At 40.9% G+C, this 20,682-nt stretch overlaps 2 long non-coding RNA genes across 2 annotated transcripts in view; one reads left to right on the forward strand and one right to left on the reverse strand.

Annotated features, from left to right (window-relative positions):
• Positions 1-13,101, reverse strand: part of LOC111098570 — a 59,853-nt gene extending 46,752 nt beyond the window's left edge. The window contains exon 1 of the long non-coding RNA XR_005368329.1: positions 12,989-13,101. This is a non-coding gene — a long non-coding RNA (uncharacterized LOC111098570). The remainder of the gene's footprint in view (positions 1-12,988) is intronic.
• Positions 12,060-15,388, forward strand: LOC119864628. The gene is made up of 3 exons (XR_005368331.1): positions 12,060-12,212; positions 12,817-13,091; positions 15,296-15,388. It is a non-coding gene; the product is annotated as an uncharacterized LOC119864628 (long non-coding RNA).
• Positions 15,389-20,682: the final 5,294 nt, after the last annotated feature.

Below are 20,682 nucleotides of genomic sequence, written 5' to 3' on the forward strand. Positions count from 1 at the left end.
CAAGATGTATTATCAAATTTTCAAGACCAAGGACAGAATCCACTCATCATGTACAAGGGTATCCTCCAGTAAGATCAACAACTCTCATTAGATTAAGAAGGCCAGAAGGCTGAAGGATAATACTTAAAGTACTGAAGGGAAGGAAGAAAAAAGCCCTGTCAAAGAATTCTATATCTGACAAAACTATCCTCCAAAACAAAGTCAGATTAGTATTTCCAGATAAAAACTGAGAAGGTCTGTCATTAGTTAGCCCACAAAAAATACAAAAAACACAAATCTAAACAGTCCTTCAGACTTAAAGGACATTAGACCGTAACTCCATGTAAAGAAATCATTGGTATGGGTTCCCTATTAGGGATGACGTAAACATTATGGAACTGGAGAGCAGTGATGGCTGCACAAAATTGTGGATATCTAAATGCCATGGAATCGTATATTTTAAAATGGTGAATTTTGTTAAATTTCATAACTTTGAAATGTCTTCTGGGAGATCAACTGGAGAGCTATATAGGATCCATCTGAATGAACTATTGTGTACTCAAAGGATCTATCAGTAAAACCAAGATGTCAAAACCACATAATCATACTTCTAGAACAGCTAGGAGTATTAGAAGATGTGTTTGGCAGGACTATGTGTGCATAATAGATGATTTTGGTGGAACTGGCTTCAACTCTCAACCTTAATGAGCTGATAGTAAAGTTTTGGCTCAATAGCAGTATCAGATGGATGCAGTCATGACCCATACTGAGATTGCCTGGGAAATTCCCCAGACACTGAAAAAGGTCAGATGCTGTCCATCTTTTCAGATCTGATTTAATATCAGGACTTAAGAATGAAGAGTAGACTTCCAGTAAACCAATTGACCCCTCTTTAATTGTATTGGTCTTAGAGGGGGGCTGGAGATGCTTGGTCAGCAGGAGCCATCTATTCTTTGGCAGTAATGGTCTCCTTCTCCTTCACACCAGAATCTCTGAAGACCAGGTCCCTTTATTCTCTTATGCCAGGGTGAAGCCGCTTTGGTCACTGTTGTAGCTTCTGTTGTGGATCATTCCTGAATAGGAGATATCTGCACTCTATGCAGTGTTTTTGGGAGTACAGGTTCTCTATCTGGGGGGAAATTATTACAGCCTGAGCTTAGGAGGTTGAAGTAGTCTGGCCATAGTCTTTAACGGTGAAAGCTGTTGTAGACTGAGCTTTTCAGGAAGCAGCTTTTGAGAGGGAGTTGAATATACAGAAAAGCATACTATAGAGTGCTATCGGGAGCAAGGTCTATAAAAGGAGTGATCCAGCAGGACTGGGCGGAGAAGTTAATCACTTAGGAACATTAAAGGCCTGGTCCTCTCAAGCATCTTGGGGTGATTCAGAGCTCTCAACTCCACTGGAATGTGTCCCTGGGAATGGTGCTTGGCCTTAGCTAAGTAGATCTTTGAGGCAATCCCATAGAGTACAGAATTTTTCTCACGTAGCACTTCAAGTGGCTGGGGTGGGGGGAGAGACCAGCTCTTTGCATCTAAAGAGGAATGTGGGTAACATATACCCATGTCCACTATAGCCTCTGCATCACCCAGAGCCACTTCTTGGAATAAGTTCTAGAGGGAGTTTCCCTAAATTCAAGTAGGTTTCTTCCTGAGGAAACTAAAGACTGGAAAGACAAATCCTGTGAAGGAGTTCTGTTGGGGTTTCAACTGGTACATAGTGGCCCCTTCCTCTGTTCCAGATTTATCTTACCCTTATATACCTCTGCGGGTTTTGGTGGATTCCCTGGTGGCATGACAAGGTCCTCCTCCTCTCCTGGACCTGAGCTGAAATCCTGTATTTCTCAGGCTTGGATGCTGTGTACTTTATCATCAAATCAGATCACCAAGAAACCCACAAATAGGTTGTCTCCTATCCCACTGTATACGAGCAACCCTGCTTCTTCCTGGTGACTAAAGCCAATTACCTCTGTCAAGACGATGTCCTTGTCTGCTGGCCTGCTAACTCAAGGAGCCTTGAGGGCTGAGGCAGCAACCATAGCTCATTTTTAAAGTAGGTCTTTGCTTGTCCCTTGATACAAGCATGTGCCTTTTGGGAACCAGTAACTCTAAGTCCCAGAGATGTAGGATCAGGAAGAAATACAAAACCACAATAGGGTCACTGGGAGTGCTGGCAAATGGGAGGCATGCCTACTTGGAAGCCTTTTGAGTGACCACCCCCTGATGCAGTATACTTTAAGGCTGAACCTATCTATAGGGGTGTACCATTCAAACAAGTGGGTTTTAAGTATAAAAAGGATGGATTGTGATTAATACTGCCATGGGCCTGGGAACCAGTATTGCCTGCAAACCAGTGCTTCGGCTTTGAGGAATTATACGGATGTACTGAAAGATTAACCCAGTACAGAGTTGTCTACTCCCTACATGTTCTAAATAAGGGTTTGGCCCCTGCCTGGCTCCTAAGAATCTGACACCTTGGGATGTTCTGCTGCATGAGTGGATTGTTATTTACTTGGAGCCCATGAGCCACGTGAAACAGTCTGTTAACAATGTGACTTATGGGGGACTAGGGCCATGAGGTATCAGCTTGACCTCTGGAGAAGGCTAGGTACTACACAAAGAAGTAGGCATCCCAGGCCTACCACCGATTAAAAAAAAAAATCTGGATGCCAAGGCTCACATGAGTTGCCCTGGTTCCATGTGAATGTTCACACATTACTGGGAGAGCTAAATATCTGACCCCACTGGGAGAGGACAACTAGAAACTTGTGGCTGATATCTCCTGGACTCTGCCCCTTGTACATGTGGGGCATGAGTAACAGCCACTACAATGGCGCTTTATGTGAAATCTTATTCTTGCTTGGCTTCCTCTTTCTTATGCTGCTCATCCCCACTCCCTTGTTACTTCCTTATGGAAGCACTTTGCTTCATAAACCACTTGCATGTATCTTAGGTTTCTGGGATAATAAATGCAAGGCAGTTGCTACCAGAAGCCCTCCTTGGAAGGAGGGTTTATGGAATGGATCTTTTGAAGGCGAATTGCTTACCAGTCAAATGATCAGGATCTCCTCCCTGGAGATAAGTGGATTGACAGGAATGGTAAAGCTTAGAGTGGTGGTTCTCAAAAATGCGGTCCCCAGGCCACCAGCATCAGCATCTTCTGGGAATGTTCTAGAAATGCAGGCTCATGGGCCCTATCCCATACCTGCTGAATCAAACTGCGAGTGGGGCCTAGTCAGTTGTGACAAGCCCTGTAGGTATTTCAAGTACCTACAAAAAGGTTGACTTCCATCTCTGAACTTAGATGGGAGGGGGATTCATTGTGTTGTGACCTCTCTAGCATGAGACAGAGTAAGGGAGGGAGAACAGCTGGAGTGAATAAGAACTGGAACTGGTTGAGTATGGCTGGGCAGGTCCTGTATATTAAGGCTCAGTGTAAATGTTGAAAGGGCCCCCATGGTGATAGTTCTAAAAAAAAAAAAAAAAAAAAAAAACCTGCATTTCCTACAGCCCTGATTTCATGCAGTGAGCCTAGCTTACAGGGTTCTACTGTGGAGTTGAAGGCCTGTTATCTACAGACTTGCTTATTTCCAGACTTAACACCCAACAGAACACAGCTTCATCCCCAGCTTTTTGCATGTTGCTATATCCCTTCTAAAGAACGTACTCACTGTACTATGTTGACTGTTTGGAATTTGTTTAAAAAATAACAGAAGGCTGGATATGTGGCCTGACAAGGAGTCCAAGCCAAACTTAAAAGCTAGAAAGAGACTAAAAAAGCCCCATTCCAAGTGGAGATTTTTGATTGTAGGGAATTGATCACCAATTCATGCTGTACCTCACTGGCTTGTATTTTCTTTATATTCACTTAAATTTGGTCCACATTAATAGAATGTCCAATATACTTGATGCTAAATAGAAGTGTCCATTTTAGCATAGCCCTTTGGACTCAGAAGGTCATATGGGTTTCTGCATGTTTTACTCCACACTATTCTGAACTACAAGTTCCACTTGTTGACTTATTTGCTTGTTTCATAATCTACTTTCAAAAGGGTTGCCAGATAAAATAGTGCTCAGTAAAACTTGAATTTCAGAAAAACAGCTGTTTTAATAGAAGTGAATGTCCCAAATATTACATGAGACATAATCATGCTATAAAAAAAATCACTTCTCATTTAAACTTGGCATCCTATATTTTTTATAAGGCAATGAAGATAGGATTTCTGCAGCTTCTCACAGTGCTTTCCTCAAACCAACATTTTAATTTTTAAAAAATACCAATAACAAACCCAGATTTATGCCTCTAGATATGTACGAGAACCTAGGATCAGAGGCTATGCTGACAGATGATGACTTCACGGCTGGCTCTGTTCCAGCAAGGGGGGAGGGACTCAGGATAAGTCTAACCCCCTAGAAGCTGTCCTTCTCTGCCACATCTCCTTGGTACTGATCACATGGATGGTCAAGACCACCCTGGACTATGAAGTATAGGCTCATGACTCCAACTTTAAACATCAGCAATATAGAGAGGCAGGCACTGGGATGCATCCTAGGACCAGAGAAATCAACTGGAGGCCTCCTAATTTTCAATAATTGGGGCATCTTAAATTTTACTAAGCCCTCACTCAGGATATACAACATGTTGCCCTTTCCTTTTTTTTTTTTTTTTCCTTTTAGTATTTTATTTATTCATGAGAGACACAGACAGACAGACATAGGCAGAGGGAGAAGCAGGCTCCATGCAGGGAGCCTGATGGTGGAACTCAATCCTGGGACTCCAGGATCACGCCCTGAGCCAAAGACAGACATTCAACCACCATCCCACCCAGGCGTCCCATCATGGTTGTCCAGGAGACAAATGGAAAGGGAAACAACTAAAACTTTGCCTGTACATGATTCCCACCTATCTCAGTAATTCTACTCGAAGACCTGATTATTTGCCCCAAACACCTTCAGCTTTCCATGCTCTATTTCATCATGTTCCAATATGCTAATCATGAACAAACCTACTGTGAAATATAAGGGTCTGTGCCATTCTTGCCTATCCTCCCCTGCCTCTTGGTCTTGTATACCCTGGTGGCCGGAAATCTGGCGAGAAATATAGCTCCCACCACTCACTGTCCATTTAACTGTTCACTTCTAGTACATGTGTAGCAGCATTAGGATTGTGACATATACCCCTATGGGAAACCACTTTGACTAGAGCATATTCCTATGCTGTTCCTTTTTCCTTGATCCTTAAAGCCTCCATCTGTGGTATTTGGGTCATGACCTTTCCCCTTGTCCTCTCCAGAGAGGGCTTCATACACCTATACTAAGATTCTTGTCTGCTACCTTGCCCAGGCTCTTCTAACCTCTCAAGTGACTTTCTGACTTGTGTACCTAGATTTACTGTCTGTTTTAAAGTTCTACAGGTTTTGACAAACATGCATCCACCAGTATCCTATGGAATAGTTGCACTTCCCACAAAATCCTTTTCCACCTCTTCCTCTCCCTTCCCCCAAACTAGAAACCATTAATATTCTTACTGTAGCTATAGTATCTTAATCTTATAAATATTTCTTTTTTTTTTAATTTTTATTTATTTATGATAGTCACACAGAGAGAGAGAGAGAGGCAGAGACACAGGCAGAGGGAGAAGCAGGCTCCATGCACCGGGAGCCCGACGTGGGATTCGATCCCGGGTCTCCAGGATCGCGCCCTGGGCCAAAGGCAGGCGCCAAACCGCTGCGCCACCCAGGGATCCCAGTATCTTAATCTTATAATTGGGATCCTATGGTCCTTTCAAGGTTGGCTTCTTTAACTTAGCAATATGTACTTAAAGTTACTCCATGCCTTTTTGTGGCTTGATCCTTTATTTCTCAGTAATATTCTATTGTATGGATAGAACACTGTTCATTTACTTAATATTATAGTTGCTTCCAGTTTTTGGCCGTTGGAAAAAATTGCTATAAGCATTTATGTGCAGTACTTGAAGGATAGTTAACATATTAGTTTCAAGTATAAAATATTTAATTCCATAGGTTTCTCAGTGCTCATCATAATGTTAATTCTTTTATTTCAACCTATCTACCCACCCACCTTCCCTCCGGCAATGACCAGTTTGTTCTATGTATTTAAAAATGCTGACTTTTTTTTTTTTTTTTTTTTTTGGCTGGAGAGGAGGGGTGTCTCTTGTTCCTCATGAGTAAAATCCTGTGATATTTTTCTAACTCCTTTCACTTAGATGGAACTAGAGTATAATGCTATGCTGTTTTAAACTGCAATGTTCCATTCTTATAGTTGAGTAATAATCCATTAGGTATATATACATCTTTATCCATTCAGCTATCATCAGTGGACACTTGGACTGCTTCCATACTTGGCTATTGTAAGGTTGCAATGAACACGGGTACATATCTTTTTAAACCAATGTTCAAAATAAGATCAGATTTTTTTCCACAGAAAACTAGAAGATAAAAGCAGTGGGCTGATAGTTTTGTGTGGGGTGGTGTGTGTTTTGTTTTGTTTTGTTTTTTGTAGTGCTTTTCTCCTCACAGCTTTTTTGAATTTCTAAGCCAAGAATCCTATACCTAGCAAAACTATCCTCCAAAAGGCATAAAGACCTTTTCAGAAAGCCAAAAGCTAGAGTTTGCAGCCAAGATCTGTCCTGTAAGATAAAATGAAAGGACACTAGACTGTAACCCAAGGTCCTATAAAGATCTTAAAGGTGAATGGGTAACTATGAAAGCTAGTGTTATAACAATGGTTTGTGACTCTACATTTTCTACATATATAAATGCACTCATTGCTTAAATTACAATGTGTGCCCCTAGATAAGTATTAAAGATGTAATTTTGTGACCACAACAACCAAAAGGAAGTAGGGGAACAGCCCAAAGGGAACAAAACTTTTGTATACTATTGAAGTTAAACCAGTATAAATTCAAATTAGAATGTCATATCACTAGAATGCTAAATTAATCCCCATGGTAATCCCAAAACTATTACAAAATAAACACAAAAGGAAATGAGAAATTCCAACGTTGTACTATAAAATCAAAAGCTCCAGTTTGGCTATTGTGGACATTGCTGCTAGAAACATCTGGGTGCAGGTGTCCTCGCATTTCATTGCATCTGTATCTTTGGGGTAAATCCCCAGCAGTGCAATTGCTGGGTCATAGGGCAGGTCCATTTTTAACTCTGAGGAACCTCCACAGTTCTCCAGAGTGGCTGTGTCAGTTCACGTTCCCATCCACAGTGCAAGAGGGTTCCCTTTTCTCTGAATCCTCTCCATTTGTGGTTTCCTGCCTTGTTAATTTTCCCCATTCTCACTGGTGTGAGGTGGGATCTCATTGTGGTTTTGATTTGTATTTCCCTGGTGGCAAGTGATGCAGAGCATTTTCTCATGTGAGTGTTGGCCATGTCTGTCTTCCTCTGTGAGATTTCTCTTCATGTCTTTTGCCCATTTCGTGATTGGATTGTTTCTTTGCTGTTGAGTTTAATAAGTTCTTTATAGATCTTGGAAACTAGCCCTTTATCTGATATGTCATTTGCAAATATCTTCTCCCATTCTGTAGGTTGTCTTTGAGTTTTGTTGACAGTATCCTTTGCTGTGCAAAAACTTATCTTGATGAGGTCCCAATAGTTCATTTTTGCTTTTGTTTCTCTTGCCTTCGTGAATGTATCGTGCAAGAAGTTACTGTGGCCGAGTTCAAAAAGGGTGTTGCCTGTGTTCTCTAGGATCTTGATGGAATCTTGTCTCACATTTAGTTCTTTCATCCATTTTGAGTTTCTTTGTATATGGTGCAAGAGAGTGGTCTAGTTTCATTCTTCTGTATGTGGATGTCCAATTTTCCCAGCACCATTTATTGAAGACTGTCTAAATATGTGGTTTATGTATACAATGGAATATTCCTCAGCCATTAGAAATGACAAATACCCCCCATTTGCTTCAACATGGATGGAACTGGAGGGTATTCTGAGTGAAATAAGTCAATCGGAGAAGGACAAACATTATATGGTCTCATTCATTTGGGGAGTATAAATAATAGTAAAAGGGAATAGAAGGGAAGGGAGAAGAAATGTGTAGGAAATATCAGAAAGGGAGACAGAACATGAAGACTCTGGGGAAATGAACTAGGGGTGGTAGGAGAGGGGGGTGGGGGTGAATGGGTGACAGGCACTGAGGGGGGCACTTGACAGGATGAGCACTAGGTGTTCTGTATGTTGGCAAATTGAACACCAATAAAAAATAATTAAAAAGCTCAAAGGAAAACGACAAGTCTCTCCTTATCAGTAATTAATTTAAATGTGAATAGGCTAAACTCCAATAAGGGGCACTTGGATGCTCAACCAACTAAGCCACCCAACTCTTGTTTTGGTTCTGGTTCAAGTCATGATCTCTTGGATTGTGGGATGGAGCCCTGCATCAGGTTCTCCCTCTGCTCTTCCCCCTACTCACATGCTCATGCGCACTCTTATGGATGTTCTCAAATATTTAAAAAGAAAATCCCCAGTAAAAAGATTGGCAGAATGGAGTTAAGTCCAACTAAATGGTATCTACCAGAGAATCCCTTTAAATCCAAAGACCTAAATAGATTGCGCGAAATCAGTTTCTATTCTTTCACTTTGAAATAGTAACCAAAATCGAGCAAGAGTGGCTATACTAATATCAGGCGAAATAGCTTTAAATCAAAGGTTATAAGAGATAAGGACACAACATGTCCATTAAAAGTTCAATGCAAAAATACACTTAGAACTCTAATGACAAAATATATTAAACTGATAGAACTCAGGAGAAATAGACATTCTGACAGTAATAGTTGGAGACTTTAGAGCTCCACTGAGTGAATTAAACTGGGTAATCTCAGTCACAGTCTTCAAGTCTGCTTGATGCTTCTACAACCTTACCAAGAGCTCAGCAGTGGGTAATCTTTTTCAGTTATTTCTCAACTCCATAATTTGGTTCTTTTAACTTTTATTTCCACAATAGAAAACCTTGTTCTCATTCTTGTTCTGTTTTTTGGTCTTTAAATATATTTACAACAGCCGACATCTAGTATGTCTGACCTCTTTGCTTCCTCTGGGACCGTTTGTCAGCTACCTTTTCCTTATATATGGTTCATACTTACTGGCGAGTCTCATAATTTTTTGTTCAATTGGACATGTTAACTGGAAGTCAGATCTTCCTCTCCCCCTAGTTTTGTTGCTTTTTTTGTTGCTGTGCCTGCTGTTCTTTCTTGGATTAAATTTGTAAAATAAGCACTATTTGAGCCAGGCTTCACTAAGCTGTCATGTGCAGCCACCAATCAGCTAATAATTGGACAGATTTCTTTAAATGCCTGAGCCCATAAGTCTTCCAGATCTTGTTAAGTGAATATTTGTGTGGTGGATCAAGCCATCAATGCTCTGGTGGCAGTCAATGTACAACTTTTCCTCAGCCTTCGCCTCCTGTTAGCACAGGGCTAAGGTCAACTAGAGGTGAGAGATTAGGGTCCTCTTGGGTCTTCTCTGGGTATGCCACAGCTCTCACCTGTGTGACCATCTAGATTCCCAGGAAGCTCTTAAGCTCTTGGAGCTTTTAAAAATCATCCTATAGACCTCTCATTCCCAAACCTTTCTCTTAAAGCCTCATGCAAAAACAAAAACTTATTATCCTCAACTGGTAATGCCTCAGATATCGGTTCACAATTGCCACTGATTATCAACAAACACTCTGGTAGGGAATTAGTCACAATCCTGAGAATGGAGCTTTCTGGTGTTTCAGACCAAATAGTGAAATTCCCAACTGGATAGGGCTGTGGGGAAGCTCCAAACTATTTCCTCCAGTGGCTTCTGTCCTCACAGCCACCATTCTGGTAAAGCTCTCAGTGCTTGGGCTACCTTGAGGCTAGGGAGAGAAGGGGATGGGGAAAATGCACTGAAGCTCACTGCTGCCCCTGAGATGGAGCCAGCTTTCTTAAATCTCCTCAGATTGTTATAAGCCTTTGATCTCAAAAGCTCTTTAAAAAAGGGGGGGGGGGAATTTGATACCTTTCTGCCGGTGTTCTCACTGCTCTTCTAGAAGAATAAATTTTCAGAGGATGTTCCTCAAAGAAAGGATCTCCTGCGATGGTTGCTTTTGGTCCCAAAAGTTGCATTTTTTTTTTTTAAAGTGACTTTGGCGGGGGCATCTGAGTGGCTCAGTAGTTGAGCGTCTGCCTTTGGCTCAGGGTGTGATCCCAGGGTCCTAGGATCGAGTCCTGCATTTGGGCTCCCCACAAGAAGCCTGCTTCTCCCTCTGCCTGTCTCTCCCGAATAAATCTTTTTAAAAAATGACATTGGCATTTCTGAAGCTTCTGGAACAGTTATCTACAGATTATCCCACATCGTGAACAAAATCCACTATTTCAAATATGTTACTTTTTTCACAGGAAATTCTGGTGTTAAACCACAATTTCTCAGTGTCCTCTGGAGGAGGGAACATGGGAAGATGGAAAAATTTTAATCAGCAAAAGTTGCTATCTTAAAAATTACCCAAAGTTCAGGTGAACTAGGCTTGTTTAATATGTAAAAGTCCACAAAAAAATACTATAACCCGATGGCATCTTTGGCAGGACCATGTACAAAAGGTCTATCAACATACTTCTAATAACAAAGGAAGTAATGTATATAAACCTGAGTTTCTTATAGAAATTCAAATTCTGAAATCTACATCATTGGCTGTTGTTTCAACTTTAGTGCAAACCTCTAAATCTCTTACTGAATAATATTTATATTTTTATATGGCTCATAGTAGAGCATAGCTATAGCTCAACTTTGCATTATCAATCTTGTAGATAGATGGGAAACATGAATTGCCATTCAATTATGAAAGCCTATTAGCACTTTACTACAAAAAAACATTTTCCCCAATGCTGTCGTCAAGTTTGACAGATGTTGCTGTCAGTGAAACTTTAAATTTCCCACTTGTATTACACTACATATTTCTAATCTCTTTCCCATTTAATCAAAGACCTACTAAATAGCATAAATCTGAGATTTCTGAAAGGTAAAGAGAACTGAACTGCCCATTCCTCCTCTACCTCCTTTCCACTGGAAGACCCATAGCCTCAAGTACGAGTTTAAGGCTTAGAAACACTTGTTTTTGCTTATGCTGAACCCAAAAGCTTCTAAGTCCAAGTCTAATTGTTGTAGGAAAGAATTTTTCCTAAGAGAACTAAAAATTTAAGCTAAAGCCTATGCCTTTATATTTAAAATTGGATTATCAGTTTATTCATTCTAGGATACTTGGAAGCCATGAATCACTGATCTCAGTAAATAGTGAAGAAACTCTAAGATTTCTCCAGCATCCAACTTGGCCAAGATACAAACGTATTATAAATAAGGGATTCTAAAATAACTGTCTGACAAATTTAGCAATGGAAATTTCGTGTCTCCAATTAAGTATCATAATTGATTGTTGAGAAGGCATCTTTCCAAACAATTACTTTTGAAACTTTGCAATTGCCACGCACTAATTTTAACCCAATTATCTCTACATATATTTTGAACAAATCCAAGTCCAAGATCAAAGTTCTTCAGTAAAAAACGTTCTCTTCCTATCCAATTTCCTTGCTAAAATTGGGATATCTCCTCCTTCCCCACTGCAGCCACCACCACTGTAGAATTTCCACATTTTAAAGCCAACAAATGCAGGAACATAGTCATTGATTTCTTTCCCCAAAACAAACTTAAAACTATTTTTGTGCTGGTAGTTGTTTGTTTTGCTCTCCCTTGTGTCTTGGGGGCTCGATAACTAATAACTATTTCTCGTTAGCAGAATATAAATCTAGAACCCCGGAGGCAAGGTAACTCTGGCAACTCTATTCTGCAAGCCTGGAAAAGTGAAACAACACATTTCTTTACCTCTAGTGCGCGCGCTTGCCAAATATGCAAGCTTGAGCGGCATCCTCTCATATTCTGTTACCCTCTGGAAGAGCTGTTAAGTTTGGAGTGACATTCGTGGGGACTTGAATTCTGGAGAGAAGCACTTATCTGTAGCAGAGAGTCTGGAAGATGTGGTCCCTCTAATCTTGTTCCTTATACCTCACTGTAGGTATTTCAAGCAACAAATATCAGACTCACATACAGGAAAACATTCTGGTGACTTTCTATCCTGAATTACATGGCATTTGATGCCAGAAATTGAGGTGGCTACTTCAAATTGTACTGATAGAGCTTCCAGAACAAAAAATGACACTCAGACCTTTTTTGGTGCAAGGCACTGAAAATCCGGTAAGATTCAGAGCATCGGAGTTTTTAAGACTTTCCTAAAAGAATGTATCTTCTCTTACAGCTATAGGGTCAGTATATAAGAACTCAGTTTTTTAGTCTTCAAGTGGCAAAACAACTACAAAACTTCATATTCACATCAGGGATTTTATGTGAAAGGCCAATGCACTCAAATCCTCCAATTTCCAGGATCCTATTCTCAATCACAAACCTCCAAATCCCATGGAGTGCCACTTCTGTCAAAGCAGCCCCTCCTCCCCTTGCCTAGAGATCCTATACTGACTTGACCTGAGGAAGTTACCTCGTGGGGACTCTAGAGGAATTAAGGATTGGTGGACACCTAGACCATTACATCCAAACACACCAAGGGAACAATAGTGGAGCATAGGGAGCAATAGCTTACACACTGTCAGAATTGCAACTTTGGGTAGTTATATCAGCTGAAACCTAAGGGTGTGTATGGGAATAGGTTATAAGGGTGTTAAACTAGGGAAGAAGAAATGGAATTACATTGGTCCAAGATCATCAGTGATAGAGCCCTTACTATAGAGGTTCAGGTGGACTGTGTAGTCTCAAGTAGGAGTAAATCCATTATTTGTCTAAACAGGAGTTCAGTGTTGGCCTACATTAAGTGAGGATGCCAGAACCTCTCATGTAGAAGAAAGAACCCAAAGACTTCAAAAGACCTACGTGTACGGCATTGGATTTAGTAGTCTGTCCCACTTCACACACTCCTGGTGTCAGCAGCTACCTACGTGTGTGGCCCAACAACTGCTCACCTCCATTGCACCACCATCTACCTTGCTTTCTCCCCCAGGATGAAGACCTGTGAGTCCACTTCTACTTCTACTTTGGCTCAGGCACCAATCTAGAGTTGCCAAGGTAATTACCCTCTGGCCAGAGTGTGATTGGAATATTAGAATTCTCCTATTCTGTGCCTCATATGGCACCTTCTAAGTGGTTCCCTCAGAGGGTTCCAGAAGTGCTTAGTTAGCCCCAGTTTCCAGCAGTGAGGACTCCAGGTTTCACCACAAGCAGATGCCAGCAGTGCCCCTCGGGGTCCTTCCCATTGTATGTGTGGTTGCTGCCACCATCCTTCTGTCTTCATCTGATGGCTTTTCCTGGCCACTGGAGGCCACTCTACTTGCACACAGGCCTGAAAATGCCTGAGGATTCACATCCTGAAGCCACCCTAGCCTGGGTCTGACCATTGTGTACAAATACCCCACTGCCTCAGCTACTTGAGTGGAATACTCGTGAGCTCATGTTCTATGTTAGCTCCCAGAGTTATCCAAGCCTTTTAAGCCCTGGTTGCCCAAAGCGTTAATGTGTTTGATAATGTACCACGTATTTGGAAGATCCCGGGAAATCCTGGCAAAGGAATGGGGGAAGTAAGGGAGGGAAAGGCAACAGGACTTCTAGATTTACTTCTAGATGCAACTTTAAGATACTTGTTACTGCAAACGATCTTAAGCAGATGCTCAGAATGGAAATCTAGGGTAAAAAACTGACACATTAAAATGAACACTTTGTATAAACATAAAATCTCGAATCGGATGACACCAGCCCAGAAGTAGTTAAGTGTACTCTGCAGACACGAGCCAGTGGAAAGACTTCTTTGGGGGAAGCTATGGATTCAAAGGAGTTATTGGATTGGCTCTAGTTTGAAACCTAGTCAGCTATATGTGATTGGGTATAAGTAGAGGATTACAATGCCTGACACACTGGAGAGTACATCATTAGGACTCTTCCCTGTAGTTAATTGGGATGGGAAATAGGTGGATTAGTATCTCTAACACAGGACATTTGGCTATGTCTGGAGACAGTCTTGGTCACATACAAGGTGGAAGACCTTGCTCCTGGCATCCAGCAGATAAAAGCCAGTGATGCTGCTGAGCAAGGTGTACTGCCCAGGACAGCCCCATTGCAAAGACTTACCTGGCCCGATGCTACCCGTTGGGGATTAGAACTCTGGAATACCTATGGAGTCTTCAGTTATGCTGGCCTCTGGTTTATACTAATCACAACTATACAGATACAACAGCAACCCCCAAGCAAGGGCACCCAGCTGAGACCAGTCAACCCACAGGACCATGAGAGAGCATAATGCCTCCTTGTTTTAAGTCACTGAGCTTTGGGATGGTTGATTACACAGCAACAGATAAGCAATAAGCTAACGTGGCTCTTTTTGCTCCCGATTAAAAAAAAAAAAAAAAAAAAAACTTCACAAATGTTAAGTTTTTCCCGTGAGGTCTTTGAATATTTGTTCATTCAGGCTAACCTATTTTTTCCCCCCTGAGGCCTTCCTAGGTCTGTGGAGGTTCTCCATTCGTAAGAGTGGGAAGGGAATGTCCCTTTCAATACAGACTCTGCAGTAATTTCTGCTGCAACCATTGTCTTCCTCCCAAGAGGACACTAGTGCTAGAATCTTCACTACCTTATCAGACTGGTTAGTTTGATAGAATTTGGGAAAGGCAGTCACAAATTCAGAGTGCTAAGAATGCCTAACTATGCTCCAGTATATCTTTCCTATGAATCTAGGTATACTGAACGTGTTAATTTAGCATTAGTTATTTTCTCCTTATTGCAAATTGGATCATCACTTATCAATATAAAAAATAGCAATTTCATTTTTTTTATTGGTGTTCAATTTACTAACATACAGAATAACCCCCAGTGCCCGTCACACATTCACTCCCACCCCCCGCCCTCCTCCCCTTCCAACACCCCTAGTTTGTTTCCCAGAGTTAGCAGTCTTTACGTTCTGTCTCCCTTTCTGATATTTCCCACACATTTCTTCCCCCTTCCTGTGCCTGGAATCAGTCTTTCCGTGCCACCTTTGTTTGTATTGCCCTGAAATCAAAATGGAAGGTTAAAGACCTAAGAAACTCAGTAGTTTATCCTTTTAAGTAACATGTAGGTGAAGTGAGGGAAGTGAGGGGGTTTTTTGTTTTTGCTTTTGTTGTTGTTGTTTTTTATTTTTTGTTTAAGCCCAGTCTGAGAGAGTTGGGCATTTGTTTTGTCTTAAGTGGGTTTAAAGTACTGGTTATCCTTCATCTTTGCTAATACTGTCTTTCACAATAAAGTGCAGTGCTTTCTACTGTTCATCGATGGGGGCAAGACCAGCACAGTCACGTATGGCTTAGAAGTGGTTTCCTGGAGACCTTTCTTCCAAACAGGAAAGTAGTATAAAAAACGACCATATTTTGGCCAATTATATTGCTATAAATGAGTTACTTATAGCCAGTAAATCACAGTATTGTTGCAAGTAGTAAATCTGATCATGCATGAATAGAATCCTTAATTCCACATGTCTACAAGCTAAACATAGTATTAATACTTTTATTTCCAAAGATGTCACTTATTCATGAGACAGAGACAAACACGGGCAGAGGGAGAAGCAGGCAGGCTCCATGCAGGGAGCCTGATGTGGAACTCGATCCCGGGTCTCCAGGATCACGCTCTGGGCCAAAGACGGGTGCTAAACCACTAAGCCACCCAGGGATTCCAATACTTAAGTTTTCAGACGATATCCATTGTTCAGAGAATAATAATGTCAAATATGCTAGAACTGAAATTGCCATTACTAAACTAAGAAGTCTGGAGTCTACTATCACAGAAGCTTGAAGTGAGTTTCATTATAAGAGTAGGAAAAACACACTAGATCTGTACTGGGCTTTTTTTAAATTGGAGTTCAATTTGCCAAAACATAGCATAATCCCCAGTGCTCATCCTGCCAAGTACCCCCCTCAGTGCCGGGCTTCTGTACCCGGGCTTTCTGATGGAGCACCTAATAACGCCCCACCTGGTTATCCACCCATTTCAGATGGTTGCAGCATGCCAATGAAGGAGTCAGAAGATGGCTGGCTCAGCAAACACTTCTGGCTCTAACAAGAAGTTACAACCTCTAGCTTTGCCTTTGTCAGTGACAAAGCTGCTACTTCACAGTCCCAAGTTAAGTAAATACACCCACTCCATCCTGGAAGTGTAGGAGAGCCTGGTGTTCTCCCTGGAAGGATGGTGCCCAGAGGAGCAAAGAAGGAAGGGGCCAACTGAGCATGCATGACTTATTCCCAAATTTACCATTCAAATTTCTCACTGATGCAAAATGCATGAAGACCTGGGACAAAGCCAGGAGTTCATGTTCACTGAACTCTACCTAGAAGGAAGCATCTGGAGCAAGGAAGAAAATTTCCCCATAATGCTCCTCTCACATGGGAAAATGACAGCCATGGTGGCACATCTGGAACTCCACACCCCTCTCCTACTTTCCTCCTCCCTTCCCCGCCTCTTCACTGTGTGTCCTCTCCCTTTGCCCAGCCTTCACGCATCAGCCTCAAGCTCTGCTCCTTGGTCTCCTTTCTCATTCTCAGAAAGTGCACTTAGTAAGGTTCACAGTTGTGGTAAATCTCTAAGATATCTAGACATTTGTCAAATGGTCCAGGACTAATATGGAAAATGTTGCTAAATCTTATTGGGAGGATCTAAAACTAGCCCTGAACAAATGACAAGATCTATTATGTCCCTAAATGGGAATATGTATAATTATGACTTGCACATAACTTTTGAAAATTGATTTATAGTTTTGTTATCAAATTCTTGGTATAAACCTATAAATGCAACATAGTGTTTTCAATCATAATTCCAAGGATAATTCTTAAATTTAATCAAATCACTGAAATTTTTATGAACAAATGTTCAAATGAATACTCAAACTCAGAGTATTCATAAACAGACTCGTGGAGAATTTGCCCTGCCAGATATTAAGACTTATCACAAACCTATGAGGAAACAGCAAGATGTTGTCCAAGGAACATGCATATGCACTGTCCAGCACACACTCCATCTGCTGATTCTAGAGGGGAGCTATTCTTCACTGAGGTTACTAAGGCTCTGAAAGGACTCAACCTCCCCTCTGCTGTCAGCCCCAGGTTTGGGCAAAACTTGGGTCTCCGCTTATACGTTCATTTCAACATCCTGATCCACAACTAGGTCTAGGCTTATTTTCTTTTTTTCCCCCTCTTTTGAACAAGTTGTAATACCTCACCAGTTTCTCCATTCATTCGATGAATAATGTGTATTCACCTTTATGAGAATCCTGATTCAGACTAAAAAGTTAAACAATTTGAGGCCTTCCACCAGGATGCCCGATGGACACACCTCACAGTCCTTTTAAACTCCACCAGAGAAATGCCCCTCATGGGCTATTTTAGCCCATCTGTCTCTTAGGTCACATGGCTAAATCCAAAATGGCAATAAAACATCGCTGTTCTTCTAATTTTAATTTTCCTCTCTGTTTTGCTTTTTTGGCTTATTTGTGGCCTTTTTTTTAATTTATTTTTTATTGGTGTTCCAATTTACCAACATACAGAATAACACCCAGTGCTCATCCCATCAACTGCCCCCCTCAGTGCCCGTCACCCATTCACCCCTACCCCCCGCCCTTTTCCCCTTCCACCACCCCTAGTTTATTTCCCAGAGTTAGGAGTCTTTATGTTCTGTCTCCCTTTCTGATACTTCCCACACATTTCTTCTCCCTTCCCTTAGATTCCCTTTCACTATTATATTCCCCAAATGAATGAGAACATATAATGTCTGTCCTTCTCCGATTGACTTACTTCACTCAGCATAATACTCTCCAGTTCCATCCATGTTGAAGCAAATGGTGGGTATTTGTCGTTTCTAATGGCTGAGTAATATTCCATTGTATACATAAACCACATCTTCTTTATCCATTCATCTTTGGATGGACACCGAGGCTCCTTCCACAGTTTGGCTATTGTGGCCATTGCTGCTAGAAACATCGGGGTGCAGGTGTCCTGGCGTTTCATTGCATCTATATTTTTGGGGTAAATCCCCAACAGTGCAATTGCTGGGTAGTAGGGCAGGTCTATTTTTAACTCTTTGAGGAACCTCCACACAGTTTTCCAGAGTGGCTGTGCCAGTTCACATTCCCACCAACAGTGTAAGAGGGTTCCCTTTTCTCCGCATTCTCTCCAACATTTGTGGTTTCCTGCCTTGTTAATTTTCCCCATTCTCACTGGTGTGAGGTGGTATCTCATTGTGGTTTTGATTTGTATTTCCCTGATGGCAAGTGATGCAGAGCATTTTCTCAAGTGCGTGTTGGCCATGTCTAGGTCTTCCTCTGTGAGATTTCTCTTCATGTCTTTTGCCCATTTCATGATTGGATATTTGTGGCCTTTATAAGCAACTTCTTACTAGTAGCAATGATTGGAAACTTGGTTTTATGATCTCACCATTGAGTGATCGTGATAAATTGACAAATGCTTTATAGAGATTATGCTCTATTGAATGAGAGAAGGCAGAGAATCTTATTTGTTAGTCCTTGCCTATTTTGATCTCAATCGGTAATTGTGTGCCCACCAGGAAGGAGAACATCTCTTTAATATTCAGACTGGTAAGTTTTGTGGGTCTGTTTACCCTTGACCTGTGACTAAAATTACAGAATTCTAAGCTCCCTATATGTCTGTAATTCAGAAAGCCTTTTACCTCTAAGTAGTAATGTTCTTCTATGTCCAAATGATATTAATAAACTATATTAATATAATAATATAAAGCATCTCAAAGCAAATGAGCTCTTTTCTGATTATCTCCAACCTAAAAAGGCACTCATGAATAGAATACTCCTAATTCTGAGAAAATGAGAAAATGACAATACATCAAATATGCTGAATCTAAAAGTTCCTTAAACCATCCCTATTACAAAACCAACTCTGTAAATAGACCATCCATAGTCTAGAGGAAAAAAAGTTCTCAAACCCTATGGTCTGAGAATAGGGACTTGTATCTAGATTACATAAAGAACTCTTGAACTCAACAAAGACAACTCGAAGATAGACAATGGACTTAAGACATTTCTCCCAAGCATATGTACACATGGTCAATAAGCACATGAAAATCTGCCCCAAATCCTCTTTAGAGTAATGCAAAACAAAGCCACAGAGATACCACTTCACACTCACCAGAATAGTTGAAATTCCAAAAGTCAGATAACATAGAAACACTGGAATTCTCCTACTTTTGCTGGCGGGAAAATAAAATGGCAAGGCCACTTTGGCAGGTTCTCAATCTTCAACACAAACTCTTTTCCAGAGTTACCTGTGACTCAGCAATTCCACTCCTAGGTGTCTACCTGAGAGAAACTTCTATCCACATAAGAACTTACATGAATGTTCATAGTATATTTATAATAGCCTCAAAGCTGAAACATCCCAGGTGTCCATCACCTGATGAATATGTGAAACACTCTGGTTATCCATACAATGGAATGCGGTGAGCAATAAAGGGGAAGGATGGCTTGATCCATGTCATGACTTGGTGAACCTAAAACATCGTGCTTGATGAAGGAAGCCAAACACAAAGGCAAACTTACATGCATATTAATATGAACAATGGGCAAAGCAATGGGAGACAAAGATTAGTGGTTGCCTGGGGCTGATGGAAGTAATTGCTTTTAGGGGTGATGGAAATGGTCCAAAACTTGATTTTTTTTTTTTTTTACATAACTATAAATACTCAAAATTGCATTATACATGGAACACTGAATTTTCTTATGTACATCTCCAAGCTACTTTTAAAAAGCCAAACCAAATATTTTAAGAACTTAAGTTCCCATAACTTAATCTTCAGCAAAGACTAGTATTTTCAACTCAAAAAGCTATAGCTTGGATTTATTAGTGTTAAGTATAATGTTTACATTTTACATGATCTTAATCATGGAGGAATAATGGCTCTTTTGAGCAGGAAACCTATAGCAACTTAATATACACGAGTAGACTATACACTTTTAACCTGAATCGTTATGATGATATTGTATTTCAACACTTTATTTTGTATTTTGTCAACTCAAATGACTTCAAGATCTTTAGATGATGTAAAACCTTGGCCTTCTACTGAGTTAATGAACTCCCTGGGTGCCTGGACGCTTTCTAAGTAAAATAGAATCATGACAAAGGCATTACTAAGCTTATTTTATATGCTACAGAGAGGCTATATCTTTGAGTCTGTTAAAAATATGTTCGTCTTTGACGCTGAGAAGTTGTATAAGGAATATAGCAAAAGCTGTGTTATGCGTATTCATGAGCTCTGATAGATAAAATGCTGGCATACGGCCGGCAGTTCTATTACCCTCCACCTCATTGTCTCTGTGAATGTGCTAACTACTTTGTTTTAAAGTTACTAGTCTGTTGAGACTGCACTTGGGAGCAATGGTCTCAGAGAAATACAACTATGCTTCTGTTTTGCAAATGAGAGTAATTTTGACCCAGAGCATTGTGTCCGGGGTGTTTTCTTTGTTCTCCAAACCCCTGAACGCTCCTCAGAGTTCTTGAGGACTGGACTGTTGTGTCCAATCTGAGACTATTTATGTGAATGTGGTAAGAAAAAAAAGTAAACTTCAGGCCTATAAGGTAGGTGACTCCCCTCGGTGCACCTATGTGCATAATCAGGTTGG

The sequence above is a fragment of the Canis lupus genome, chromosome 13, assembly GCF_011100685.1.
Source record: "Canis lupus familiaris isolate Mischka breed German Shepherd chromosome 13, alternate assembly UU_Cfam_GSD_1.0, whole genome shotgun sequence".
NCBI classification, from domain to species: domain Eukaryota; kingdom Metazoa; phylum Chordata; class Mammalia; order Carnivora; family Canidae; genus Canis; species Canis lupus.